The following is a 14,183-nucleotide window of genomic DNA, read 5'->3' on the forward strand; positions in this document are numbered from 1 at the left end:
AGGGATTGAGAGAAGGGAGTGGGGGACGAAAAGCAAAGGAAAAAGATTGTTTGTAGCAATAGATTTTATTCTGGGAATTTTCAAAGGCAACCCCCAACTAAAATAAAGCCCTACAAAACCCAAATACCACTCCCCCTTTTTCCCAACAAGAACTGGTGAGTAAGTGCAGTGGGCACTGTACAGGGCACCCAATAATCCATTTTGGGATCAGTTTAAGAGATTAACCATCCATGTAGAGGATCCTTCTGGGCTTCAGAATTAGGCAGCCCTTAAAAAAAAAAAAAGGCAGCCCTAAGACAAACAAATTTGCCAGTGTCAGCATTTAGCAGTAATAAATATGTCGTTTACTGGTTAACTCATGTGTGACCCATGAGTCCTCAGCTGGGGTATTACAGGCCCTCTCAGATGCCCCCCTTGGTAGAAAACCCTGCCTGCTGCTCAGGGCTACCAGAAGGAAGAGGCTTCCTCAGTGAGCCCTCGTGTCACACAAAAGAAGGGCAGTTTAGGATGGCTGTGGGATAATGTGGCCCCTTTCTCTCTAAGGACATCCTGCCCCTTTCAGAGGAGACCACTGTGAGGTGGGTGGAAGGAATGTGTCCTGGCCTCTGTGGGAGCTGCTGAGTCAGCTGTGAGGCCACGCAGATTGGACAGGGTGGAAGGCAGCCTCGCATGACTCATCAAGGGGCTGTTTCACTGCCACAAGGCCAGGCCAGAGAAGCACACACACACACACACACACACACACACACAAACACACACAGGGGCTCAGAGCTGAGCTCAGAAAGCCCTCAGCATTGCACACCCAGAGCATGGGGCACAGAAGCCTGAGGAGAGGGTGTGTATTCCAGCCTCTCAGTGAAGAGGGCATGGTGAGTGTGTAGGGGAAGGGCCCTGAGAACTCTCCTGACCCCAGTGTTGATTTCCATCTGGGGGCTACCCAGGGGACCACCACTTTTCAGTCTTTTTGTGGATCTTTTTGCCTTTGCCGCCCAACCGTATATCCGTGTTTGCATAAGTTTCTCACTTTTAATATTAGCATAAGGAAAGCTAATTAGAATGCTGAATCTCCTGCAAAATAAATGCTGTGATGCATTTACAAAGGAATGAATTATCTATTGTTTGGAGTTGTTCTGCCTTTCTTTCCATCATAAAGCTTATGGTGAGCCAAGTGTGAACTAAATCTGTTGTTCCATAGTGGAATTGCATGTGGGGTAAGGGCCAGAGGAGTGCAACAAACAATAGGCACAAATAAAATTCGAGAAGACAGAAATCATTTTTAGGCAGGTGTGTCCAGAAAAGATTTTTTTGAGTTGAGAATTGAACTAGGCTTTGAGCCTGAGGTGATATTCTCTGACACACTTTGTCAGGGCTCCTATGATTTCATCATATAAATTCACCATGATTTATTCTATCAAGTCCCTATTGTGGAACATTTGAATTAGTTCCAATTTTTGGTAAATAACACTATAATGAACATCCGTATACACACATTTTTACAGACTTAATTTTTTTTAAAGGATGTTTTGCTTCAAAGGGAGTTGTTGAGTCAAGGGCATGCACTGAGTTTTTAAATCATCCTTTCCTTTTCTGATTACCAAACTAAAACACACTCACAATAAAACATTCATACACAACAAAAGGGTATAGTTTTGAAAAATGAAAGTCTCCTATAATCCCATGTCCTGGAAATATTTTCTGATTAGAGCTGGTATTTATTTTTCTAACTTTTTTCAATGAAACACCAACATGTTATAACAGACACACCTCCAAAGACTGACTTTTCCATCATACAATGGACTCTGGAGCCCCTTGCCATGGCTGGATCCCAGGTGGAGTGTGTGGCCTCACGTCTCACTACTCTCCTTTCCTTACTTCATCCCAGCCCATCCTTCTGATTGGAATGTCCTTTCCCCAAATATTCACAAGAGTCTCATCCTCACGTTATTCAGATTTCTGCTCAACTGTCACCATTTCAGAAAAGCCTTCCTGACTACCTACCTAAAATAGCACACTATTTCTTTTCTTTTCTTTTTTTTTTTTTTAGAGTAGGCTCCATACCCAACGTGGGGCTTGAGCTCACCATCTGGAGATCAAGAGTTGCATGCTCTACTGACTGAGCCAGCCAGGTACTCCAGTACTATTTCTTCATAATGCTTATCATTACCTGACATTTCACATATATATAATTGGCTCATTGTCTGTCTAAAAAGTTCTGTGAAAATAAGGACATTGTCTTGTTCTCTGCACATCCCTAGCACCTGGAAGAGAAACTGGCTTGTAGTAGATGCTCAGTATATGCATGTTGAATAATTGAATAAGACGAAACTAAACTATATTTATCATTCTGAAACCTGCTTTTTTACTTAATAGTATATCAAGGACATCTTTTCATGTCAGTGTATAAATCTTTTTAGTCTTTCTAAGGCTCTACAGTAGTATTGGAATTTATTTACCCACTTCTCTTTTGATGGGCATTTGGGTTGTTTACAGTTTCTCAATATTATAGACAGTGTTGCATTACACATCCTTGAATACCTATCCTTGCATGCTTTTAATGTTTTATATCCTTTATTTGAGGTGATGAAAAAGACCTACAGGCATGAATGTCTAGCATAATGTTGGAAATGCAGACATAGTGCTCAGAGATATCCAGCTTGTGGGTAGATTGGAGACTTCTTCAAACAGACCTGATCATTGAAGCCATAGGAATCAATGATAAGGAAGGAAATTGAGCAAAGCTCAGAGTCATGAATCTTAAACAATATCTGTATTTAGAAGGCAGAAAAAGAAGGGCAGGAAATTATTCATTCATTTGACAAATATGTATTGATTGGTACTTTCTAAAAGTTGAGAATACAACTACACAGCATGAGTGACATAGGCCTTGATGCTGTCTTCTTGTTGCTTGGAGTCTAATGGGGGGAAGGGCACAGAGAATAACAAAAGAAATCAGAAAATCATACTAGGGTGGATTGGACAGGGTGGCACTGACATATAGACTAGAGATTTTAAGGAAAGTGTTCCAGAAGTAATGTTTAAGCTGAGACTGCAGTAGGTAGCAGTTAGCTCAGTAAATTTTGAGTTTGGGATTAGGGAAGTGTTTCAGGCTAGGGGAAAAGCACTTCTGAAAGCTTGGAGGTATGAGTGAGCATGGCACACCCAGGGAAAGAAAGTTTGTGTGGCTGGAGGGTTAAGACTGAGGAGAGTAGTGGGAAGAGAAGGGATGAAGAGGTAGGCAGGATCTCTCTGGGCCATCTTAAAGGGGTTGGCTTCTATTTTAAAGGCAACAAGGAATTTCAAGCAGGGTCGTCTTGTGATCAGAGTTATTTCAGCAAATGACTATGGCCACAGTGTAGACAATGGATTGAAGATGGGGGGTGGTGGTGGTGAGGAAGTGATCAATAATGGAGGGACCTGTTGGGACTCAAGGAGGTGAAGATTTTAGTCTAAACTACAGCAATAGTATGGGACATGAAGAGCAGTGGATGGATTCCAGAGGCACCTCAGAGGATTAGAAGGTAAATTGATAGGACTTGGTTACAGATTAGATTAAGAGGAGAAGGAAAGTGAAAAATCAAAGATGGTGAACACAGATGATGAACACTTTGTGGCTCACATAACTGAGATAGAAAGAGAAGAACTGGTCTGAAGGTGGGCTGAGGATGGCAATTTTAGTTTTGGAAATACTGAGTGTGAGGTGTATGTGGAATAGCCAAGCAGACCAAGTAGACAAAAGAGAGAGAGAGATCTGGGCTGGAGGACAGTTTATGTGTCATTGGTATCCAGATGGGATTGACACCATTGGCAACTGTGAAGTCCATGAGAACAGGCACTTGTTGTATCTTCAGGGCTTAGATCAGGGCCTTACTTACGGTGGGTGCTCAATAAATACTTATGGAGTCAAGGAGTAGGAGAGATCATTCATAGAAAGTGAGAAAAGAAGGAAGCCCAGGACAGAATCCAAAGGAGAGGCTTTTCCTCTTTTTTTTTTTTCATGAGGGGAGGTGTTTAATGAGCGCTGGGGACACGGTACAGCCCAGTACGAGAGTACCACGCTTAGCTCGGAAAGAAAACACCAGAACACACAACACCAATCTTGCCTGAAGAAGGGGCTGCTTTTCAGTTGGCTGGAGGAGGGGGTGGAGTGTTCCCAGGGCCTTCGGAGGGAGTGGGGGCCTCAGCATTGGGGGCATGGGAGTTGGGGGGTGCACCCCAGGATTTGAGGGGTGAACTCCGGGAGGCTGGGGGTGGACACCAGGAGCTGGAGGGTGGACCCCAGGAGCTGAAGGGTGGAAACAAACATTTTGCAAGGAGGAAACAGTTATTGGGAGGGGATGCTGGAGGAGGAGGAAGTAGTGACCAATATCAGTGCTATCAGGAATAGGTCAAAGGGCCACAAAGATCCAAGAGATTTTGGCAACAAAGTCATTGATAACCTTGGTGAGGTTTTTTACTGATGCATTGGAAACAAAGGCCAAATTTCAGAGGACTGAGGAGTGACCAAAAGGACGTAAGGGAAAACAATGGGTACATAACTCTTTTAGAAGGTGTCATTGTGTACTAGGTATAAAAGAAAGTGAAAAAAAAAAGTGAAAATAAGGCTATTTTTCGAAAAAAAAAAAAAAAAAAAGGAGATGGAGACCATGTGTTCACAATGTTGAGAAAGAAGAGAAGAGAAGGAGATATTTAAGATTCCAGAACACGCAAAGCTGATTGTTAGAGAGAGGTCCCCAGCAAGGTGGGAAAAGACAGGACTTCCTTCAAGTTGGAGGAACTACTGTAGGTCAAGGAAGAGATAAATGTTCCATTTTGACCAGAGGAATTATGGTTTTTTTAGATTTGCAGGTGGGAAGTTGGTAGTATTTGTCTGATGGCTTCTAGTCTCTTGAGGCCACCAAACAGTGGCAAGCATGCCTATAAAGGAGGGAAAAACAGTTGTATAAAAAGAGAGGTCCACCAAGGAGATAGAAAGTAAACTGAGCACAACACCACAGAGAGGAGAACCTGAGGACTGATGAGGTACTGGGTCTGGTAAATTGGGGTTTATTCATAATTGAGAAGTTCTGGAAACTGATAGAAGGCAGGCCCTCTACTACAAGAATTACAGAAATGAGCAAACATGTGAGAAGGGAAGCCAGCACTTATATGTGACTGAAGAGAGTCCTGGAAGGGGAAGGCAGAGGTGGAGTGGGTGCTAAAGGTCATTTGAATTTAATTCAAGAGGAAAAGAGGAGCCAGATTGAGAGGAAATTAAAAAAATTGGCAGAGGAGTTAACCCTCAAAATGTGGAGGGATCCTTCTCTTTTGTGACAAGAAAGAAGCTAGAGAGGATTGGTACATCAGCAGAGAAACATATTGAAGTGGAAGCATGTTGTTGTGATTTATAATAAGAAATATATATTTGGAGTTCATCCTGGTTCCTGGCATGGAGCTTCTAAAACCCTTGTAATTTCCTAAGTGTTAAGAAAACTAGGAGCACCGTCTGTTCTGATGAGGCAACTCTGGGTGGTCTCCTGGGTGAGGGCTCATCACCAGGAAGACCAAGCCATGATTAGAAGCTTGGATTTTCAGCCCTACCCCTTGTCGTCCAGAGAGGGGAAGGGTTAGAAATGGAGTTAATTATTGATCATTCCTGTGTGAGGAAGCCTCCATAAAATCCCAGTAGTATGGAGTTTAGAGAGCTTCTAGGCTGGCCAACACATTAATACCTGGGGGGTGACACACCCAACTCCACTGAGACAGAAGCTCTTGCACTCAGCATCTTCCCAGACTGGTGCTCAGTACCTCTTCCTCTGGCTATTCATCTGTCTCCTTTATCATAACCTTTAATAAACTGGTAAATGTATATAAGTGTTGCCCTGAGTTCTGTGAGCTGCTCTAGCAAATTAATCAAACCTGAGGAAGTGGTCACTAAGAAGTACAGGTCTTCACTGGTGTCTTGCTCACAGGGAAGAAAGACATAGCAGGGAAGAATTAGGTTCTTCCTTAACATCAGAAGGAAACTGTAGGTTTTTCCTTTTGTACCTATTTAGCTCAGTGAAATCCCAAAGTAGATGTGTGTGTGTGTGTGTGTGTGTGTAAATTGGTTCTAAAACATAAGAAAGCAACACATCTAGAACAACTAAAACAATAATGAAAAAGAGGAACAAAATGGGAGGGGGGATCTCAAGCTATATGAGTTCAAAACTTACTCTATAACTATAGTGATTGAGACCAGGGTATTGGAGTAAGGATAGTTATAGAGATCAAACTGAAAAAAAGCCCAGAAAAAGACCTACATTTATATGGCTAAGTAAATTTTTTTTTTTTAATTTATGATAGTCACAGAGAGAGAGAGAGAGAGAGAGAGAGGCAGAGACACAGGCAGAGGGAGAAGCAGGCTCCATGCACCGGGAGCCCGACGTGGGATTTGATCCCGGGTCTCCAGGATCGCGCCCTGGGCCAAAGGCAGGTGCCAAACCGCTGCACCACCCAGGGATCCCATGGCTAAGTAATTTTTGACAGCATGGTCAGCTTGCTTCACTTCTATGGGATGTGTTAGCTTTTCAACAAGTGACAATGGAACAACTGAATTTCCATACTAAAAACAAGAATTTTGCCCTGCATTTCACACCATACATGGACACTAATTTGAGAGAGATCATAGACTTAAATGTAAAAGATAAACCATAAAGCTTCTAGAAGAATAAACAGGAGAATATCTTCAAAACCTTTGAGTAGTCAAAGGTTTTTTTGGGCAACTTGCAGAAAACAATAACTATTAAAGAAAAATACCACTCTGATAGATCACATCAAAATTAAAATTTCTGCACCCTTGAGAAAAATTAATTGGCAAACCACAGACTGGGAGAAAGTGTTTGCAAAACAAAGAATAGTTACTGATAAAATATAAAGCATTTCTACAAATCAATAAGAAAAAAAGTAACTCAGTTTAAAGAGAATGTGCAGATACTTCATAAAAGAAGATATAGAAATGGCTAGTGAGCACAGCAAAGAGGGCTCAACATCACTAGCCAGCAGGGAAATGCAAATTAAAACAAATATATACCAACTAGAATAGCTAAAAATAAAAGACTGACAACACCAAATGTTGATGAGGTTGTGGAGCAACCGGAACACTCATACACTATTTTGGAAGATAGTTTGCCAGTTTCTCATAGTTAGAGAAGCTCATGCACATACGCTGAACCAGCAATTCAACTTCTAGGCATTTACCCAAGAGAAGTCAAAATATATACACAAAAATACTCATGTAAGAATGTTCCTGGCTCTGCTGCTTAACTAGCCGAGTGACCTTAAGCATGCTACTTTACCACTCCCCATCTCTTTCATGTAATGTAAAATGGGGTTAATATCAATGTGCTGAATAATCTAAAGGAAAAATCCTGATGCCATATTCACAATCTTCTCCTGAGAAAAGTAGCACAACTGGTCTTTTCCCAGTGTCGTTGCCCTGGCTTGTGCAGCATGCTTTACTGGTAGCCCAGCTCGACTCCCCTGGGTGCAGAAGACAGGATGAGGTCTGGGTCACAAGGTGGAAGCAACCATACAATGGAGGTCCTGGCTGGGCCAGAGCCAACTTTGGATTTGTCTGGCAAAAAGAGTTCTTCTAAGGAGCTGTTCCTCTAAAGAGCTGTTTCTGCCAAAGGATCCCCTGGGAAAGAAAGCTGGAGCAGAATTCAAATTTGAGATTCAGAATTAGCTAAGTAAATCCAAGAGCCTCCCACTCTCTAGGAGATGGTAGGGTCTCTGAGAAAGCATTTAACATAAATGAAGGAGGACCCAAGCCCAACCAAGGGAGGGGAAATGTCTGTGTGAGAGATGGAATGTATCAGCGTTCTTTGTGATGAACCCTCCAACTTCCCTGTGAGCCAGCCATGGCAACCCCATCCCCTTGCCAGAGATTGGTTTAAGAACAGACGTGTACCTAACTCTAGCCAATGAGACATGAATGGAATTCTACAGGGGACTTTTGGAAAGTTTCTGTGCTTCTAAGCAGCAGATACAGGAGGAGTGTCCTTTTCTTCCTCTAGATGTTACTGCATCTTGTTACTGTAAAGGGAACCAGCTGGAGGACAAAGCCAACATCTTGAGGACAAAAAAGCAGAGAGATGAGGACAACCTGTGTTCTCAGTACCTTAAGCCACTCATTGTACTACACCTGGAACCCACAATTTCTGGAATTCCCATTAGGGATGTATTTCCTTTTACATTTGAATCTGGGTTTTCTGTTACTTGTGGCTAAAGCATCCTAACCGACTAAGCATTGGACTGGAATTCTTGCATTAGCTGAGGAGTGCTTAGAGCTAATAAGATTTGGGTATTAAGGAACTGTAACTGGTATCATCACAGGCTGGTGGCACCAGGACGATGGGGGTCATTTAGCCTTCTCTTTTCCTCAGGTGTGACTCTTACTTTACAAACCAGCTGAGCTAGAAATATGTTCCTATGCTTTTTCCATTTAGTCAAAATAAATATGACTCTGAGCCTCCCATCCTGTTCAGTGGACAAATAATTAGTCTGTCATTCTGGGAGCTCAACCCCTTGAAAAAATTGTGCCTCACTGGGCTAAAGTGAGAGGCATTCTGCCCACTCATCAGCCGGTAGCCCACACTGAATTTTCCTTTGGTGCCTCGGGTCTCAGCCAATTTGGTGATTTTAGTGTTTCTGAGTCCAACTTTGGGGTCCAGGGATCTTTGTTGAAGCTGGAAACCCAATGCCCAAGGCCTGCCTAAGGCGTCATGTCCTCTGAGATCTGACTCTTACCCAAGACTCCGATAGGTTCTGTTCTCATAATCAGAGTTGTCTTCTCACTTTCTGGTCTCTGAGCACAGTCCTTTCTCTCTCCTTGTCCTTCAAAGCTCTCCCTCCTCCATCACCCTTCTCCCTCAGGGTGTCTGTCTGATTTCCTCAATGAGCCAGGGCTTTTACCAAAGACAGGAAGATCTATTAGCTTCAAGCAGCTTCTGCTTTCAGTCCTGCAAGAAATCCTAGGGCAAGAAAATCCTAAGGCAAAAAGCCTGACTAGCAGTGCCTGCCTGGAAAGAGAAGGCAATGGAAAAACACAGCAAATTTATTAATATGACAATTATCTTGTCACAGATACCTCAGAGATGACAGTGGGGAGCTCAGCCCAGCAGAGGGCTGGCTCCATGCTGAGTGGCAGCCAGCCAACCAATGAGAATGGGACAAAGAGAAAGAAGATGGATCCTGAGTGCCCCGAGGGAAACTTCCCTGGTAGCTTGCAAAACCTGCCTCACAGTCTGGAATTGAAAGCCCAGGGACCAGGTGCCTCTTCCCAGATGCCCCTTTCCTACCTCATTCCTGGGTGTTCTTGAAAATACATTCTCATTCCCGTAGCATTCTGTCTCTGCCTTGTGGTCACACATGGGGTTATGAAAAATGCTAACCTATAAGGGAGTGGGGAGGATCCAATGAAACAATGTCCATGAAAGGTCTTTGAAGTGTTCAACATGTAGGGAGGTGCTGGCATCTCACCCAGGGCCGGAGCCACTCCTGGCCTTTCCCAGCTTCCCCGGTGAAGGTCACCTTTCTTCTGGCCTTGATCTGTCCGATTCAGCTGGTACCTGCTACCACCCTCCAGGTGGCTGTGGGGCTTCAGGGTTTCTGGACTTGCCCCCAGGTAAACAAGGGCAGTGGGAGTACAATCTGGATTTAGATAGTGTCTTCCCATCTAGAGCTGAAAGGACCTTTGAGACTGTTAAAGCCAACTCAGTAATTTTGCAGATAAGAGCCCTGGGGTTAGAAGGCTCAAGTCAAGTGAAGATATAAGGGGAAAGCACCCGGGTGTGGGCTCTTTGTTCCCAGCCCTTCCTTATCACCCTAATCTCCCAGGTCTGGTTTTGCCTCTTGATCCTGATTATACCCGCCCTGGTGCTTTTGAATGATTGATGTGCACTATCTTATTGCTGCCTTACCTCCTGCAGAAGGCTCTCTCCAGGTTTGGGGGCTACTAGATGGATGATTAACCCAAGGACAGGAAAGGTGTGTAGAGCCCACAGAACTCAGATCTTGGGCTACACCCTTACTCTTTCTCACCATCATCCTCTGAGCACTTCTGGAAGGAAATGGGACTGTGAGTTACTCAGAAGACAGCCCTTAGTATTTCCCAGTTTATAGGTATCTTCTGGGCATTCTCATTTGTGACTTTCTGATGAGAAGCATTTCAGTCTGAAGAAGACCTTCAGGCAAACCACGAACAAACAGGTCTGGGGTTTTTGACTCCTGTTGTCTTGATTGATCTAACAAATAGCTCAGGGCATTCTGATGTGGTTCACCTATAAAGCACACCCTAAGAAACGTTGGTGTATGGGTTGCTGAGCTTGGGCAAACCCCTTACCCACCATAAAATGGGGATAAGACTATCTATCTACTTAATAGTGTGGCTGAGAGGATTGTAGAAGATGATGGAATGTGAAGTGTTTAGCACAATACCAGCGCATGGGAGGCACTCAACACACGCTCTCCGTTATTGCTATTAGGATTGTTTTCAGTGGGCCACTGCTCAGCCAGGCTCCTTGCTACTGCTGCCTGCTTCAAATCTCTGCCTGGTGCCAGAGATCTCCCGTTAGTCCTGCTCTTCAACCCTTATCACTTACTCCCCAGCATAGACTAAAATGCCAGGACAGTCACCACTCCCCACCACCCTCCCCCGCCCCACTCCTCAGCCACACACACACACACACACACACACACACACACACACAAACACACAACGTGTGCTTCAGCTCTGCACATCGCCTCCTGCAAAATCTGGTTGTCAAGGTGTTGAGGGTGTTAATAGAAATTGTCTTTAGGTGGGCGAGATTGTAGGTGGGGTTTTTTTCATTTCCTTTCTTTGCTTGTCTATATTTTCTGATTTGTTTGTCATGGGCATATACTGCATTTGTGCTAAGAAAATATTATTTTTAATTTCTTATAAAATCAACTCACTATCTCTAGGAAAGTCTCCCTGAAGGGTCCCACTGCATCCTGAGCACTCCTTTGAACTTCATGTCCGCTCAGCACTTCTCGCTTGCCTAGATTCGTATTCTCTTGTGAGTTGGTCTGTGGATCCTTTTAAAGGGGTTTGCACCTGTGAGCTATGTGAGCTAGCAGTAGTCACCTTGAGAGGAGAGGCTGGATCATCTTTTCTGTTTGTCTTGTTCTTTTTTGTTTTTTGACATAAAAAGTTTTGAAACAGCTCATCTGTCTCTTTTTTTTTTTTTTTTTTAAGTAGGTGCACAGCCCAACCTGGGGCCTGAACTCATGACCCTGAGATCAAGATCTGAGCTAAGATCAAATGTCAGATACTTAACCAGCTGAGCCACCCAGGTGCCCCTTAGCTTGTCTTGTTTCTTAGCTGACTCTAGCTCTCCACCCTCCTTTCTGCACCAGTGAGTTCATGACCTAGAGAAGTCAACGGTGCTTGGTTAGATCCAGGCTTGATCTAGCCAGCTGGACTTCCCATTGTTCCCATTTTACCGGCCCCGGAACTAGGGCTAGCAGTAGATTGCAGTTTCTGGGGAACCCTGATGCACATACAGGGCAGCTTTCAGCAGGGACTGGCTGTGTCATGGGGCTTAGGGCGCATCTCAGCCTGGGCATGAATTTAACCTGGATCTTGCAAAATCTCCACACAGCTACTTGTGTAACACAGACAGAGTCTAGGGTAACAGCCGTGGGCAGGAGAGAGTGAGGGGCACACAGTATATGGAAGTGCTGGGAGCGTCATACTAAGGGGAACAGTCTGGAAAGTCTTCAGAAAAGACATAAGTCTTGGATAGACCTGAAGGAATAGGTGAAGACACGGAGGAGTGGGGCGCAGTACTGAGGAGAGAAGGCATAGGGGCTGGAGGTTGGGAGCTGGCTGGTGGGTTAAGTGGTAAAGAGGTTAAGCTCTAGAGTCAAAAGACCTGATTTGAGTCATTAACAAACTATGTGATCTTGGGAAAATTTCTTGCCTTCAACGAGTCTGGATTTTCTTATCTATGTAATACACAGCTAAAGGCAGTTCCTTCCTATTAGAATTTTTATGAGGAATTAATGAAATAATGCTTATAAAATGTATTTTAAACACAAATGCTAGCTAAGGTTACTGCTATTATTTATTATAATTATTATAAATACATACTTGGCATTTGTTTTCCAGAAGAATCTCATTGCATCTATTCAGACCCTTCTTTCCCATGCATTTGTTCACCTGCATTCATTCATTTAGTACATATATTATTATTATATGTAATAATCATATATAAGTGCATATATTATATGTAATAATGATATAATAACTAACATTTAAATAGCATAGTCTATGTGGCAAATATTGTTCCAAGTACTTTATACATGCAAAAGTCATTTGATCTTCCAAATAATGCTTTGAAGTAGGTAGTATTATCATCCACATTTTATCTAGGATGAAATGGAAATACAGAGAAATTAAGCAGTTTGCCCAAAGTCACACAATTTGTAAGTGACAAAACTAGAATTTTGATTCTATCCGAATCCAGGCTTGTAACTCCTTAAGACCCATGCTGTTTTCAAACACTCTGGGAAGAACTGGAGGACAAAAGTATGAATTGAATATTAATCTTCAGGGAGATAGTAACCGGGAGGAGTGAGAAGATACTCAAGATTGTACCCACCCAAAGGTGATTGCGGCTGCCTGGAAGTCTAGGTAGAATCCATGCAGGGCTCTGGAAATGCCTGGATTTTCAGCTGTGACCAGTCTGTGTATCAGATGACGTCCCTGTTGTAGGCTCTCCAAGACCTCATTGTAACTAAGTGCATTGCTGATACCTCCTGGCCACAGTTGGTGCCACTTGTCCCATGGAAGGCTGGATGACATAATGTGGGTGGATGGAATATAAACCTACCCCACTAATGGTTTAAAAAATAACTCAAAGTACAAAGCCTACTGCATGTGGGTTGGGCCACTGCCCCGTTGGGTCATTGCATCATTCACTGGCTGGCCATCTATTTTTTAGTTCTGTGCTCTGTGTGGGATATTACACTGAAAACATGTTTTTCTGCCCCCCTCCTGAGCACACTTCCAAAATCCCTAGGTTTATTCCACTTGGCCCTTCCCAGCTTCAAACGGCTTATGCTTTAGTATAAAGATTTAGAATGTTGGCACTCTAAAAATCCTAGATAGTGGTATCCTGGAGCTGGCTCATACTAAGTGGTAATAACTGTTGAATTTTCCGAATTTTGCAAATCAATGCCCACTCGCCCGTTATCAAGAATTGCATCATATAAACTTATAATTAAATAAAACATATTAAAAGTGAAGGTGACAAATACTCAAAACTCATTGCTTCGTAATTACTTTACCATATGGTATGCTACTGCACCCCAACTCCACGTTCAGTGATGTGACATTGGTGACTTGAGTATAGCCACAGTAGTAGTATTTACACAACGGAAATCAGCAAAACACTACAGATCAGCACCCTCTACTCCCAGACTATTGTTAAACATTTCCCTGTGCACTGGCTAGAGATAATCACATCTGGTGATTTTCACCATGTTTCAGCCAAGGAGCTCCCCTGAGAGTCCTTGCTTGCTGCCTGAAGGAGGAAGAGGTGGAGGTGTTGGGCAAAGTGAGAACAGGTGGGGCTCCCCCCAGCCCCGAACTAGGCCAGTGACACGTTTGTTTGTTTGTTTTTAATATAACTTATACACAAGATTTTGTCCAAGTAGTCTTTCCACACTTACAAATAATGGAAAGTGACTAATCTCATCTAATCTTATTTTACACTTCAGGAAACAGTTTAGATCCAGAAGAGGGCAATGACTTACTCAAGGTCTTGCAGAGCCTAGTCCACTGAGTTCTGGGAGGGAGCCAACAGCCTAGTCCTCACAGCAGGAGACAGGCTCCCACAGACACTCACGGGAGCTGCCCTCGCGGCTCCTCCTAGATGGGTGGTCCCCCCAGAGTGGTGTCTGCTCTGCCGCTTTGCCCTAGAGGTGGAGTGGACACCTCGCCAAGCTTTGCAGGTGGTTTTCTCTTATCAAGAGAAACACTTCCTGATACCGCTGCAGAACTGGCTGCTTCTCTGGATCCATATTCGCTGATTTGTGGCCAAGTTGAAAATCTTACCCTACCAAACAGGTTTTTAAATTTGCTCAACTTTCGATTGGGGAAATCTGCTTAAAGCCTTTAACAAACACACAAAACAAAA

General features: G+C 43.5%; 1 long non-coding RNA gene across 3 annotated transcripts in view; it reads right to left on the reverse strand.

Annotated features, from left to right (window-relative positions):
- LOC140640109 (uncharacterized) overlaps positions 1 to 14,183 on the reverse strand; it is a 147,634-nt gene that overhangs the window by 42,172 nt on the left and 91,279 nt on the right. Inside the window, exon 1 of one of the 3 annotated variants that reach the window (XR_012036754.1) lies at positions 12,645 to 12,933. The exons of 1 other annotated variant lie outside the window; for it this stretch is intronic. This is a non-coding gene — a long non-coding RNA (uncharacterized lncRNA). Of the gene's footprint in view, positions 1 to 12,644; positions 12,934 to 14,183 lie in introns of those variants that run through there. One more of the 3 variants, XR_012036753.1, reaches the window with a different exon arrangement.

This window comes from Canis lupus, chromosome 9 (assembly GCF_048164855.1).
Source record: "Canis lupus baileyi chromosome 9, mCanLup2.hap1, whole genome shotgun sequence".
Lineage (NCBI taxonomy): Eukaryota > Metazoa > Chordata > Mammalia > Carnivora > Canidae > Canis > Canis lupus.